The following is an 11,063-nucleotide window of genomic DNA, read 5'->3' as shown; positions in this document are numbered from 1 at the left end:
TCCACTGGAGTGGGAGGGGTTACTTAATTATGTATGCAAATGTTATGTTAATCAGTGCACAGATTTGTACCTATTTCTCATGGGCCTTGTCCAGATTTTTGATGTTTCCAGGTTGAGAGGTATGCCAAAGTCAGTTGTATGAAAAAGAAATTCAATCTTATTTTTTTATTTCAAGGAAGAAATAAGCTACATCCAAGTTTTAATGTTGACCAAACACCATGCTCATGCAACTACCCAAGCTGATCTTTCTGCTCCTCACTACTCTTGCATACATCTTTCTTTCTCCCAGCTCTAAGCTATTCTACTAAGAAATGCTCTCTCTAATCTTGTAACTATACCCTCCTCCATATTCTACTGCTTACTTTTAAACATCCTAGTGTATCCTGTCTTATTCTACCCTTTCCAATACTCAAGTAAAAGCTTTACCTCCTATTATCTTTATGTACTTTCCTCATATTGTCATTAAAATGCCCAAAGTATTTTCTGTGCTTGAAAATTTTTTTACTGTGTACATATTTTTCATGCTTTAATTTTTGAATTGTGTATTTACTTTTCTTCTCATGCGTGTAATACCTTATGTATTTTGTAAAGACTGTTTGATTATCATGCTGTTAGATAGCGGAGCTTTTCTCCTCGGGCCTCCACTGAAAATGGACATGTATCCAGTTGGACTAGCCCGGTTAACAAATGTAAAATAAAAAAATAAAATAAATAAACTGAGAAGACATATGCTTGTGAGGATATACATATCATATCTGGGAATAGCTAGTCACCTTCTGTGTATCCTCTCTGGTGTTGATTTGGAATTAAAATCAAGGCACAAATGCCCACAGTCAAACATTTCAAACTGTTGTTGTCATTTTTATATGCAGCATGTCTCCTCGTCCCCTACCTTCAAAAGACAGACACTTTCTGTGTATCCTTCTGATGTCATACTGAGACAAAACTAAAAAAGAAATACAACATAACATATTTGCTATCAGACATATATAAACACCATGCTCATTTACTCTCCCACAAAAGCTAGCCACCTGTACATGCATTAAATGTTTGTGGGGAAAGTGAAAAAATAATAATTAGAATAATGTCCCCGAAATGTTACTTTTAGACTGTGCAATGCTGTCATACAAGCTACAGTGACCTTCCATGCACCCCTATGAAGGTTAAAGAAATAATGACCACATATTGTCTCCAGCCCAACACACAATATAGTCACTTCTGAGATTTGAGAGGAATGTTAAAGAAATAATGACACCGTCCCCATCCCGGCCATGTTAAGTACAGTGACCTTCTGAGTGCACCTATAGGTAGGACTGGTTTTACACTAGATTGGATTTGTGGCACAGACGACTCTTAAGCCCATTTCAAAATCCAGTTATATAGCTCTGGTGTGTGAGGAGCTCCCAGCCCCCAGAAGTTCTGGTCTAGATATTGTGATACATTTATCTCTCAAAAAATAAGAGATGACTTTTAAACTGAGCAAGTGACAACAGGGTCAGTAACTTTCATATAGACAACCCCCACCAAGTAGTTATAGTCACTTGTATGTACAATTCTGACATGTGATTGTAATAAAAGAAGACTTTGTAATTTATTTCACTTTTGTACCAAACAGACGGTTGTCACACATTAAAATACTGCATATTGCTTCACATAAGCATACTCGTCCTGTAAAACCAAAATAATAAAATATCAGCAGACAGTTACTCATTTTCTTCCGAAGAAGATGACCACGGCAGTTATACTTACTATGTCTGTGCATATCGGCTGCCCAGTTAAGTCCATCTTACTTCTCTCAAAGGTACACTAGTCCTGCAAAGCGAAATAGTGACTGGTTAAACTGTTTAAAGTTTCATCCAGCCAACTCCAAGAGTTACAGACAACATATCTAATGGCCATGTAATATTTCACCCACAGTCGCCACACATTAAGGTATTCCAATCCAAGCTGCTCCACACAAATCAGAAAGACAGAGAAATATTGTCAAAAATATCTGGTTGATCACTGCCAGCATCATTGTAAAATTAATAATATTAACCATAGCTCTCAACTTCTTAGAGCAACTGATCTGGGCAAAACCCCAAAATAGGGACAAATTTTAAATATTGCTCTTACAAATTTAGAAAAATTGATAGAATAGCAGGTTTTTGCATTATCATGAATTTTCCGAAGGGTATGAAGTCTGAAACTCAAATGTCTGTCATTATTTTCTGACTTCAATTCTCAACGATTTGCCAATGACTTGTCAGAAAACCAAAATTTTATGAGGAACGGGCCAAAAATATGAGGCAAAAATCTGGACATTCTGCAAAAATCTAGACAGTTGAGAGGCATGAATCAATACCTCAGCTACCCACATAAACTACAAAGCCAGAAATACCACAAAAAATTCCTGGTTGATCACTGTCAGCTTTATTGTTAAAATAATAATAATAACATTTACTCACTGTCAGCAGAAAAATAGTAAATTGTGCCATTCCATTCATCTGTGCACAAAACTCAGCAGAAAGTCACTGATTTTATCTCCTGTATATTAAAAAAGACCTCCTTTAGGCTGTTTTGCACCTATATTTGAAGTTCACATACACACAAGGCACAAGCATACAGATAGACACACACACACACACACACACACACACACACACACACACACACACACACACACACACACACACACACACACACTGCCTCCTTACTTACAGGTCAATTGGAGGAATACCAATTCACCTGTGGCAGCTCTTTGGGGTGTTGCTAGGAAACAGAATACCTGTATAAAATCAAGACAGGGACAGGAAAGACATGCAGACTCCATAAACTCAATGAGAGAACCAAGCTCTGTGAGAAGGCAACATTACTCACTCCGCCACAATGACGACTGATTGCTTTCACATACATCTTACTTAGACACTAGAAGATAGACAAATACTATGTAAACTGCTAAATGATTCTCAGACCTCCTAATAATGCCACCTATGTATGCAATACTGAAGAACATGAAGTCTGAAATTCAAATGACTCTCAATACTTAGTGACTGCAATCCTAATGATTTACCAGGAAACAACACATTTAAGAAGTAAGAGTAAAGTATGAGGCAAAATCAGTGACAGTCTTGATAAATCTGGGACTGCTGTGAGCTCTGAATGCATTTTAACACTCATTCTCTTAAAATAAATCCACCTGACTTCACACACATACTTTTTATTAGTCCTGAAAAGACAAAGACAGTTAATAGTATAAACTGAGCAAACAGCAGCAGGTGACCTCCATTCACTGCCAGTGTCCCCCAGGAAGCAGTTACAGCCACACTGTTGACTACGTACATCTCAGGTGCTTGATTGTTATAAAAATAACTGTTGTATTAATCTATTTTTGCTTCATGTAAACAGTAGCCACAGTTTGTATTCCAGCTTGATTCGCTAAAATATACATTAATCCTGCAAATTAGAATTACAACAGTAAACAGCAGGGCCAGTTTTTAGACAGTCCTTATGCATAATGCCTACCCATAATATTTGGTCTGACCCCACAATAATAAAAAAATGGTTTTCATCTCACACTAACAGTAAACACAGCTTGTCCTCCAGTTTGATTCACCCAAATACAAATTATTTCTGCAAATCTACAGACACCCCATATAGCCATTTCTTTGCCAAGGTATCTGGGTTGACCCTGCCAGTGTATAACAAAAAGAAAAAAAAACAAACCAAAAAACAATGGCTTTGTTAATGTATTTTTGTCACACACTAACAGTAGTCAAACATTGTATTCTAGTTTACTTCACCCAAATAAACTTTAATCGTGTAAATCCAGAAATACAACAGCAAAAGGAACAGCCAATAGTTTCATCCAGAGATAGCTGTCATACTCATTGCCTAGCTATATTTTCATTTTATTTACTTGTTTTATTTTACATTTGTTGACCGGGAATGTCTGACTGAGCCGAAGCCCTTTTTCAGCAAAGGCCCGGGGAGAAAAGCTCCGGTTTTTACAGTTAATGTTATTACTTTATACAATAGTATAGGAAGTAATGGTACATGTCAAACAACTATATAGCAGCAAAAGTACTTAGTTAAACAACATTTTTACAAGTTTTGCAGGATCCAAATCAGAAAGCATAAAGAATTTAAACCATTTTTTATACTGCAGTTAATAGTATAGGATAGTAGTGGGGATCAAAGTAACAGGGCAAGTTGGTATACATTAGTGTTTTCACAGAGGGTTGGAGCAATGGCAGATCCATTGTCCTTTAAAATATTCTTTTAAGGTTAATTTAAATTGTTTGGGATGTGTGAGTATTCGAATTTCTAGCGGGAGTCTGTTCCACGCAATAGAGGAGTAGTAGCTATATAAGCTGCACCCTGCTTTAGACCTGGGGTTATAGATAGTTAATAAGTCTTGGGTAGAGCTGCATAGGTTTCTTGTGGGAGCATAATGGGAGATGACAGAGTGTAAGGCTGGACAATAAGAAGGCTGATAGAGAATAGAGTTTATGGTTTGGAGCTGAGAAAGGAGCAGGAGGTGAGGCAGTTCAAGCACTTTAAGAGAGACAGTGATGGGATTTGTAGGATTGCTGAGTAGCAAATTTAGCTATTTTGTGGTAAGTAGACTAGTCTTGTGAGAAGAGAGGAGTTTAGGTTAGTGAGGACTGTGAGCAGGAAGTTAAACAGGGAAGAAGGTGAGCATGAGCAGATCTAGCTTCTTGTGTGAGAAATTGTTTGTTTCTGTATAATAAACCTAGTTTGTGGTGAGTTTTACTAATGCAATTATTTATGTGAAGATCAAATTTTAATTGATCATCAACTGTTACACCAAGGAGTTTTGTGCTAGACTCTACTTCTATAGGGGTGTTGTTAAAGGAAAGGATAGAAAAGGAAGACCTCGCATGATGGAGTGTTTTTGGGAGTAAAAGTAGTATTTCTATTTTTTTTTTGGGGGGGGGTTGAGGATAAGTTGATTGTTGGAGAGCCATGTTTCCAATGAATTAAAGGAAGACTGGGTAGTGGTTAAGAGTTCAGAGGGTGAGTTTGCTATTGTTATCACTGTGGAGTCATCTGCATATTGGATAATAGATGAGTGTGGGCAGGAGGTATGGAGTAAGTTGGTGAAAACGTTTAAAAAGTAATGGCCCTAGAAGAGATCCTTGATCCATTTATATTGGAAGGAGAGAGGATACAGCAGTATCCCATTTCACTGACTGAAGTCTATCAGTAAGATAGCTATCAAATCATGCTACTGTAGCTGGGGAGAAATTGAGGTTAGACAGTTTGTTTAATAGTAGAGGGTGAGAAACAGTATCAAAGGCCTTTGAGAAATCCAGGAAGAGAGAGGAGATAAATTTGTGGTATCTCATTTGATCATGCCAGGCTAAAAGGAAAATTGTCAAATTAATTCATTTTTGTCTCATAGAAATAATAGCCCCAGTGTCCCAACGTGTGTCATTCAAATACACATTCTGAAAATTCAGCAGTACAACAATCAGGCCACTTGTTTCTACCCACAGAAATCCTCCATAGTCACTACTTGCTCATATCTGATTTGACCTTGCCAGAATAAAACAATATATATATTACATTAATGCCTTTTTGTCTCATAAGCAGGATAAAAAACAATGACTTAGTTAATGTATTTTTGTTAGAAAGAAACAGAAGTCACATTTTGTATTCTAACTTCTTCTTCTTTCGGCTGCTCCCCTTAGGGGTCGCCACAGTGGATCATCTGTTTCCATTTCTTCCTGTCCTCTGCATCTTGCTCTGTCACACCAACCACCTACATGTCCTCTCTCATCACATCCATAAACCTTATCTTAGGCCTCCCTCTTTTCTTGTTACCTGGCAGCTTCATCCTTAGCATATTTTTCCCAATATACTCTGCATCCCTCCTCAGCACATGTCCAAACCAACGTAATCTTGACTCTCTGGCTTTGTCTCCAAACCCTCCAACCTGGGCTGACCCACTAATATACTTATTCCTAATCCTGTCCATCCTCGTCACACCCAGTGCAAATCTTAACATCTTCAACTCTGCCACGTCAAGCTCTGACTACTGCCTTTTTGTCAATGCCACTGTCTCCAACCCATATAACATAGCTGGTCTCACTACCCTCTTGTAAACCTTCCCTTTCACTCTTACTGGTAGTCGTATGTCACAAATCACTCCTGACACTCTTCTCCAACTACTCCATCCTGCCTGTACTCTCTTCTTCACCTCTCTTCCACACTCACCATTACTCTGAACTGTTGAACCCAAGTACTTAAACTCATCCACCTTCGCCACCTCTACTCCCTGCATCCTCACCATTCCTCTATCCTCCCTCTCATTCACACACATATATTCTGTCTTAGTCCTGCTGACCTTCATTCCTCTTCTCTCTAGAGCATATCTCCACCTCTCCAGGGTCTCCTCCACCTGTTCCCTACTCTCACTACAGATCACAATGTCATCTGCAAACATCATAGTCCACGGGACTCTGTCTGATCTCGTCTGTCAACCTGTCCATCACCATTGCAAATAAGAAAGGGCCCAGAGCTGATCCTTGATGTAATCCCACCTCCACCTTAAACGCATCAGTCACTCCCACCGCAGACCTTACCGCTGTCACACTACCCTCGTACATATCCTGTACCACTCTTACATACTTCTCTGACACTCCCGACTTCCTCATACAATACCACAACTCCTCTCTAGGCACCCTGTCATATGCTTTCTCTAAATCCACAAAGACACAATGCACCTCCTTCTGACCTTCTCTGTACTTCTCCATCAACACTTTCAGAGCAAACATCTCATCTGTAGTGCTCTTTCCTGGCATGAAACCATACTGCTGATCACTAATCATCACCTCCCTTCTTAACCTAGCTTCCACTACTCTTTCCCATAACTTCATGCTGTGACTGATCAGTTTAATCCCTCTGTAGTTACTACAGCTCTGCACATCACCCTTATTCTTAAATTCTCCATTCCTAAGGCATCCTCTCACTTTCCAATATTTCATTAAACAATCTAGTTAAAAATTCCACTGCCATTTCACCTAAACACCTCCATGCTTCCACAGGTTTGTCATCTGGACCAACAACCTTTGCGTTCTTCATCCTCTTCATAGCTATCCTTACTTCCTCCTTGCTAATCCACTGCACTTCATGATTCACTATCCGCACATCATCCAACCTTCTCTCCCTCTCATTCTCTTCATTCATCAGCCCCTCAAAGTACTCTTTCCATCTGCTCAATACACCCTCCTCGCTTGTGAGTTCGTTTCCCTCATTATCCTTTATCACCCTTACCTGCTGCACATCTTTACTAGCTCGGTCCCTCTGTCTAGCCAATCGGTACAGGTCCTTTTCTCCCTCCTTAGCGTCCAACCTTTTATACAACTCTTCATATGCCTTATCCTTAGCCTTCGCCACCTCTCTCTTTGCCATGCACCTCATCTTCTTATACTTTTGTCTACTTTCTTCATCTCTTTGACAATCCCACTTCTTCTTCGCCAACCTCTTTCTCTGTATACTTTCCTGTACTTCTTCATTCCACCACCAGGTCTCCTTGTCCTCCTTCCTCTTTCCAGATGTCACACCAAGCACCTTTCTAGATATCTCTCTTACTAGCTCTGCTGTAGTTACCCAGCTATTCGGTAACTCTTCACTGCCACCCAATGCCTGTCTTAATTCTTCCTGAACATCACCTCATAATTACCCTTTTTCATTTTCCACCATTTGATCCTTGGTGCTGCCCTCACACTCATCCTCCTCTTCTTGATCACCAATGTCATCCTACAAACCACCATCTTATGCTGCCTAACTACACTTTCCCCTGCCACCACTTTACAGTCTCCAATCTCCTTCAGACTAGGCCTTCTACATAAGATATAATCCGCCTGTGTGCATCTTCCTCCACTCTTGTATGCCACCCTATGCTCCTCCCTCTTGTTAAAATACGTATTCATCACAGCCATGTCCATCCTTTTAGCAAAATCCACTACCATCTGACCTTCTGCATTCCTTTGCTTAACACCATACCTACCCATCACTTCCTCATCCCCTCTGTTCCCTTCATCAACATGCCCATTGAAATCTGCTCCAATCACCAGTCTCTCACCCTTGGTACAGTCATCACCACTTCATCCAACTCACACCAAAATGTTTCTTTCTTATCCATCGCACACCTAACTTGTGGAGCATATGCACTAACAACATTCATCATTACACCATCAATTTCCAGCTTCATAAACATCACTCTATCTGGCACTCTTTTCACCTCCAAAACACTCTTAGCATACTGTTCCTTCAGGATAATGCCTACGCCATTTCTCCTCCCATCCACACAATGATAAAACAATTTGAAACCACCTCCGATACACCTAGCCTTGCTCCCCTTCCATCTGGTCTCTTGCACACACAATATACCAACCTTCCTTCGGTCCATCATATCAGCTAGCTCTCTCCCTATACCAGTCATACTGCCAACATTAAAAGTTCCGACCCTCACTATCACAGTCCTAGCCTTTACCTGCTTTCGGGCATGCCTTCCCCCTCTTCTCCTCCTTCGGCCATCAGTAGCCCAATTTCCGCCAGCACCCTGTTGGCAAACAGTACTGGTGGCAGTCGTTGTTAACCCAGGCCTCGACCGATCCGGTATGTATTTCTATACTGTTGTCTGCATGTATGATTTGGCAAAATTTTACGCCGGATGCCCTTCCTGACGCAACCCTTCCCATTTATCAGGGCTTGGGACCGGCACAAAGAAATGCACTGGCTTGTGCATCCTTATTTCACCTAAATACACAAAAATCCTACAAAGAGAGAATTACCATAGCAAACAGCCACAAATCATTTCATCTACAGGCAGCCATCATGCCTACTGCCTACCCATAATATCTGGTTTGACCCTGCCTGGATAAAAAAGTGGTTGCATTACTGTGTTTTTGTCTTACAGAAACAGTACTTTGTTTGTATTCCAGCTTGCATCACCCAAATACACATTAGTCCTGCAAGGTTAAAATTACAGCAGCAAACAACAGGCCCAATTGTTTTCAATTCTTGATCTTAGCCAGAAGGCAAATTTTCATCCGCAGACAGCTTCCATGCCCACCGCCTGCCCATACTACCTGGTTTGATCCTGCCAAGATAATAGTAATGGTTATATTAATGCTTTTTGTCTGACACAAACAGTAAACACAACTTGTGTTCCAGCGTGCTTCATCTAAATACGCATTGTTTCTGCAAAACTACAGACAAGCCCTACACCCATTTCCTAGCCAAAGTATCTGGTTTGACCCTGACAGAATCAGTAAATAAATAAATATATATATAATGTCTACGTTGATTGATTTTTTTCCCCCTCACATAAACAGCAGTTACAGTTTGTAGCATTCCAGCTTACGTTATCCAAATACACATTGGTCCTCTGATTCCTAAATTACAACTGCAAACAGGCAAACAGTAGGGCCAATCATCTCATCTACCGCCAGCCCCCAAACCTACTGCCTACCCATAATATCTGTTCTAACTGTGCCTGGCAGGAGAAACCTACTGCCTACCCATAATATCTGTTCTAACTGTGCCTGGCAGGAGACAGCACCTCACCTGCTCACACCAGGAGACAGCACCTCACCTGCTCACACTGAGGTTCAGGGTTTCTTTCTTCACATTTATTTATTTATTTGTTTGTTTATTGACATTTGATTGCCAAGAGAGTCCTACTGGGTAGGAGCCCATTTTCAGCAGAGGTCAGAAGTGAAGAGCTCCTAAGTAATACAAAACATTTTAAGAACAATAATTTTACATTCTTTAAAAAAACCCTACAGTTTGATTAATTATATCAAATTAGAGATAATATGAACACACTGGTTAAGAATAGATAAAAGTTATGTGACAATGATTTAATATTTAAAGAAATTTTAGCCAGTTTATAGAGAAATTAAAGGTATGTTAGTACAATACAAACAGGAACTGCAATATGAACATCGATCATTTAATAATACAAAACATCTTTCTCAAACGTAATTGTACATAAGAAAAGACCCTGTGCAATTTTATGGTTGGGTCATACTGTATGCAAATGAAGGCTGAGCTAATCAAACCCAACCCAATACTACAAGATGAAGCCCACTGTCTTAAGTCTCTGCACTAAACAGCTACACAGCAACATTTTAAACAAGGCTCTCAGGAAGAACACTACAGGTGTACAGTAGAAGGCCTCCTGAAGTATGTTTACATCCCAGCCTAACAGATGTCAGTGTAAAGTTCAGCTTGAAAAACGTGCCCGATAGTCTAAGTGAATTAGCAACACGCATAATACAAACCCAGTAATTATACAATACATTTTACTCAAACATTTAAACTTTCATGCCATCAAAAACTTGTGAAGTTACAAAAATTCATCCACTTTTGAATTACAAATCTACTTACAACATCATGGGGTTTACTATCACACATTTCACTGGAAATATTAAATTGCAACAGTGACTCTGTTATCCTGGAAATGTTTTCTCAGTTATTTATACTGTGTAAAGGCTTCAAATACCTAAATTTCAGACTATTAATGTTTGGTGCATAATAAATCCTTCAATTTGAACTTCACTATTGTCAATTTTTAAGCTGTTACCACATTCTTCCCCACTTTAACAACTTAAGAAATAAAAATTGTTAAATAAATTTACCTTCTTTTGTTTCTATATGTTTGTTCAGAACATTATTTGTATTTACTTGTAGCTCTATGTTCAACAGTCTGATACCAGCTTTTCAAATTTACTGACCTTTATTGCTTCTGGGGTTCGGTTATTCCCTTCCCCATTACCTCCATGAGCCTGGTGAAGAGTCAAGATCTCCCACTCATGTTGATGCTACTCCTCCTGTCTGAAATCATTTCCTCTTTAGTCAGGTTAACATGCACCAGTCCTTTGGCTTCACATACCTCAGCCAACTGGTTCTTTGTCAGCTTACCATAATCCTCTGCTGACTAAACTACACTAACAAAAAAAAATGAAATGAAACTCTGAATGTTTACCTTATGGCTGCTGAAAATACACACACCTTCAGTGACATCTGCTTATAGGCTACAGAAGTTC

At 39.5% G+C, this 11,063-nt stretch overlaps 1 protein-coding gene across 2 annotated transcripts in view; it reads right to left on the bottom strand.

Moving 5' to 3' along the window:
* RNF2 (ring finger protein 2) overlaps positions 1–11,063 on the bottom strand; it is a 722,585-nt gene that overhangs the window by 473,524 nt on the left and 237,998 nt on the right. Inside the window, exon 2 of one of the 2 annotated variants that reach the window (XM_044085309.1) lies at positions 1,750–1,812. The exons of the other annotated variant lie outside the window; for it this stretch is intronic. The gene's annotated coding sequence lies outside the window, so the exon portion shown is untranslated. The remainder of the gene's footprint in view (positions 1–1,749; positions 1,813–11,063) is intronic. 2 annotated transcript variants of the gene reach the window in all.

Source organism: Protopterus annectens, chromosome 10.part0 (genome assembly GCF_019279795.1).
Source record: "Protopterus annectens isolate FY-2018-M chromosome 10.part0, PAN1.0, whole genome shotgun sequence".
Lineage (NCBI taxonomy): Eukaryota > Metazoa > Chordata > Ceratodontiformes > Protopteridae > Protopterus > Protopterus annectens.
This window is presented reverse-complemented; position numbering and strand designations above follow the sequence as displayed.